The sequence below is a fragment of the Physcomitrium patens genome, chromosome 25 (genome assembly GCF_059467195.1).
Source record: "Physcomitrium patens ecotype Gransden chromosome 25, ASM5946719v1, whole genome shotgun sequence".
Lineage (NCBI taxonomy): Eukaryota > Viridiplantae > Streptophyta > Bryopsida > Funariales > Funariaceae > Physcomitrium > Physcomitrium patens.
The window spans coordinates 3418693-3424303 of NC_143434.1; positions in this window are offsets into that span (position 1 = coordinate 3418693).

The window sequence follows — 5611 nt, forward strand, 5'->3', positions numbered from 1 at the left end:
ATAAATTTCTAAAAAAATATTCCAATGGTATATTCAAATATATATCTTCTTCTTTTAATAATCTATTAATATAAATATTTGTATCCATGTCATCTTCTAAATCAATCATATCTTCTTCATTGTAATACCTTACTCTTGATAACATATTTATAATTGAATTTTTTTTTTCTACAATATGTTTAAATTTTGGATTCATAAATTTGATATATGCTATCGACTTTAATATATCAATATTAAGAGGTAAACAACTTGTAATCATATCCAATAAAAGTAAATAAATTATTTTTATAACTATCAATACATCAATTAAGTACTCTTTTTTATTTTTCATAGCTATTACTACATTCCATAATTTTCTTTTGATTTGTGCATATGTCTTTTGCATAACATTCAAAACCTTTGCTCCAAAGCTTGCTACATATCTATTCCCTTGTTTATCATCTTATTCAATTGTTCAATATATTCTAATTGGACTTGCATTAATTATTAATATCACTGACCTTCCACATTTATAATTTATTTTTTTTAAAGTTGGAGATAAAAAAAGAAGTTTGTTTAATTTTTTTATAATTTTTTTATTCTCCTTTTTATTAATTTTTTTATTCTTTTTTAATAAATTATATAATAAATCTACTATATTTGCAAAATGAGGTATCCATATATGATAGAAAATATATGCTTCTAAAAACCTTTTGAATTTTGTTGTGTTTGAACATTCTTTTATTTTTTTAATTATATTAATTTTTTTATAGTTAATTTATATCTATATGATTTAAATGAATCCTACTATTAAAACTTCTTTTATTCCAAACATTGATTTTGCTGTTGATAAGGTTATATGAACTTCATCTAACCTTATCAAAATCTTTTCAAAATTATCAATATGATCAGCCACAAATTTTTTATATCTCTTTGAATCCAAAGTTTTATCTTTTTTTTTTTTTTTTTTTTTTTTTTTTTTACATCCCTTAATTGGCACATAATCTAGAAAAGTTATTATTATACTCAAAATAAATTCTCTTAATATCTTATGTATTCCATTCATTATGTGTACTATAGAATTTGTAGCCGGTTTTAATAAGTTATACATTTTGACCAATCCTAATGGTATCTTCATAGTTGTTAAATCTCTACTTTGCATTGTCAATTGAAATTCATCATATCTTGAATAAAGATCATCTATAAAATAAATTACTCTCCTTACAAATGCCTTTGTAAATTCATCCACAATTAAACATGAAGTCATAATTCTAATAATTATTTTATTTTTTAGTTACATATCTTATATAAACCTTAATATCTCATTTTTCTTAAGTATTATGAACCACCAATTAAAATATGATGCAATAGATGGTTCTAAATTTTTTATCTTAATCTTTTTATTAAATAATTTAATTGCTTTGGAAAATAGGCCTTTAAAACTAAAATTGGTCTAAAATTCTATGGTTCATGTAGAATTGTAAAAATAACCATAAATGCTACAATATTTGGATCAACACATCCTATCTCATGTGATTCAAATAAAAATGGCTTATTATGTCATAAAAGTATTTTTTTTTAAATAGCTCTCTTCATTCTTTGTTAAAAATTCCTCTCATCTAACTTTCAAACCATCTAATGTCAATTCATTCTTGAATTTATAACTTACTTTTCTTAGATCTTATAAATTAGGTTATATAAAAGCCTTCTCAATTATTTTCTCAAAAGCCAATGGTAGTGGCAATGTCATTGATTTAACCTTCTTTGCAATAATTTTATATTTTGTATTCACCTTCATTTTATATTTATCTACATATTCTATCAGACTCTCATAAAATTGCTTAGAATATATATTTATTATCTTATCACTAACTTAAAAATTTAAATCTAATAATAGTTATAATTATCTATAATATCACTAAAATAAGATTTTTTAAACATCCCTAATATATATTCACCTTAATCTATCACTCTACATTTCTTCAATTCATGTTCCATATTTTTTATATTTTTTTTCTCTTTTCCAAATTATTTATATTTTTGAATAAAATGTATCTATTCCATGGTAATCCTATAATAGCCTCATTTCTTCTATTAGGCAAGAAGCCATCACTCATTCTACTATTGCAACTTTGCTTTATAATGGCCTCTAATAAAAATCCTTTAAGTCTTTAAGATCTTCAAATTCTTTGTATATCCTTAGCAAAGGATGCTCCCTCAAACTATCTAAATTTTTTTCATGATTTATACAAACCATTAAAAATTGCACCACCTTCTTTCCATCTTAACTTTTTATTCTTGCATAAGCCAAACCATCATCCATAACCTTTATTTTCATTTATATAGTAATAATATATAGTTGTTTCAATATAATAAGATATGTAAACATATCTTGCACAAAGAAATTTTATTCATGAATAACATCTCATATCATCACTTTGATATTTGAATAAATTCTATATAAATCTTCTTTTGAATTATTTGCTGTTTTTATTATTTATCCATGTTTAATATCAATAGGCCATTTTCTCCTTTCATATAATTCTTTTGATATCAAATTAATTTTAAAACCATAAATAATCAATATTATAATTGATTCTTCTAAATCTTTCAATTTTACTAAATTTAATAAATCTTCATTTCTTTTCATTGTTCTTATTTCTTGTACATTTGATGTCATAGTATTTCCAATACATTATCATTTTTTCTTTATTGTATCAATAAATTTCATAAAATTCATGCTTTGCAATTCTTAAGATTTCACCAATTGTAAATTCAACCTTTTTACTTAAAATCCGCTCTTCCAATACTTTCTTCAAATCTGTAGCAGCTTTAATATTTAATTATAATTTATAAGTAGTGAGCCTTTGCTTTTTCTTTCACAATTTTTTTTTCTTTTGTAGAAATATTTTTTTTTCTTTCTTCATGCATAGGATTCTTTATTTGTCGTGTTTTTTCTCTCTCCTTATAGTTTATTTTTATGGCCCTTCATTAATTTCATCTTTCTTTCATTTTTCTTCTATTAATGTTTTATATTGATTCTTTGTAATATGAGCATACATCAATAATGAATCTATTAGATCATTCTATCCAATAATTTATTAAATGCTATTGCCAACATGTATTAAATCATATCTAAATTTTTTTCTTTTTCAACATAATTCATTACATTTGACAACAAAAAACTAGATTCTCTTAGAAATTTTAGATTTAAATATTTTTCTAGATTTACTTCCATCCAATATATTAATGCTTCATTTTTTGAGATTTTGAATGCTTTCTCTGTAAGCACCTTCATCTATCCCTTATAAAAATTTGTCTCTAATTTTTCTCCACTCTCTTTTGAATGTATCATACCATCTTTAAAAAAAAACCCCCCTTTGAGTAATGCCTCTGTAAAACCTTTACATTATCTTCTTGAATGATCCATACTATCACACTACATGTACCTATATATTACACCTTCTATTGGTTCCAATTTTTGTCTTGTTCGTATTCTTAATGATTGACTATTCTCCTCAAGTTTTACAAATTTTATTTATAAATCTCTCATTTCTTGTATAATTTCATTAATATCCATTTCTTCTTTCTTTATTGTAACCATTGAATGTTGAATTATAGATGTAGGATGGAAAGTAGGCATTTTTATCTTAGATGCTTGTAATGATCTTTAAATATCCATCTTATCCTTTTTTTATTCTCTTTTTACAAGCAATCTTATTGCTTCTTCCACTTCCTTCCAATTTTCTATCAATCCTTTATCATCTTTTTTATCTTCAAGCATGATTTTCAACTTTTCTTGCAACTTTCCATCAACCACTTGACAAAAAACTTCACTTTACTTGGATTCAATAATTATCTCTCTTTCTTTGATAAACAAGAATATTACTTTTCAAACTTGCTTAATAATTTTTTTACTAGAAGATTCTTGTTAGGCCTTTTAATCCATTCAAAAGATTTCTTCTTTGTAATCTTATTACTATATTTTTTAAAAAAATTCATCCTTTAATGTTTGAAATAATTTTTTTCATGAACCTCCAAAATATCATATAATAGACCTAATATAATTTCTAATCTTTGGTACAATAGCCAATTCAAATAATTAAATCATTTCTTTCTTCAAAACATACTTTAATTTAATTTTTTTATATAATACCTTACATATTTTATAATATCTTTTTCTTTAAATTGATCAATTATGTCCACAATTAGTATATTTATCATATCCTTTTTGCAATCTTTAAGGTATCGTTATTGCATAAATAGGGCAAAAGCTTCAAACATGGTTGCGGAGTTGGAATCAAAATACATAACTTGTCTTCCACTTATAGCTCCACTTCCACCTCAACTTGAAATACCATCAAAAGTCTTTCCTTCCATTCTCTTGCCCTTTTTTTTTATATAATTAAAATAAATAAAAAATAATTCTAAATACCTTCCATTTCAAGCTTTTCACATCACGTTCACTAAATATATCATATTACATATGTTCTTACTTGAGAATGTACTGGGTACCTAGCTATAGAAGGTAAGTAAAAATACAACAAAAATTCTACCAAGTCTAATAGAGTCTTAAATAAACTTCAAGTAATTTTTAATAAATCTAATAAAAATTTAATCTATCAAATTAATTTTGAAAGAAGTCACAAAAAAAATACAAAGAAGTCATGATTTAATCTAAAAAAAAAATAACAAGAAATCTTTAAAAAATATATAAATAAATCTTTAAAGAAATAATAATAATCTTTCAAAAATATTATAAATAAAAATTTAAAGAAATATTAAAAATAAAAACTTAAATATAATTTTAATTAAAATTTTAATTAAATTTTAACCAAATCCTAGATCAAATCCTAATTAAAATTCTAATTGAATTTTAAAAAAATCTTAGATCAAATCCTAATAAAATCCTAGATAAATCATAATCAAATCCAAGTCAAGTTCTAAACCAAATCCTAATTCTAACCAAATATAAGACTAAATTTTAAGCTCTAATCAAACCATAGATAAATCCTAAATCAAATCCTAATCAAATCTTAGATCTTAAATAAACTTTTAATAAATACTACAATAAAATGGAACCTCAAAAATTAATGATCAAACTATTGATATCAACTCAAAATTTACATACTTCTTAATATCTTAGTTAAAAAAATATATAAAAAATATGAAATCATTTGTATTTACCAATTGAAAAAAATACAAGATAATCCAATCAATTCTTCGGTGGCCTTCTACTCCAACCTGAATGTTGAACTTCTAGTGCCAATATTTCATTCTTTAAGCATTGAATTGCTCTCAAATTTTATCCAAATGTTTGAATTTAAGTTTTGAAAATCCCTCAAAATCTCAATATTGATTCCAATAACATGAAATTAATGCCTAAAAATCTTTCTTCAAGTCTATTCTCAAATTTCTACTCTCCAAACTACAAAAGAACTTTCAAGTTATTGTAGGCATGCAATTTTGTGCCTTGAGGTCTGATTTCAATTTGAATTGATAATCAGTCTTCTTGAAGCATCAATTCTTAGCTTCTTGAGATAAATTTTATTAAAATCTACTCTCAAATTTTTCTTATGCATGCCTATATTATTTAATTTTCTAATATACTTTATTTTGTCTTATTTATGGC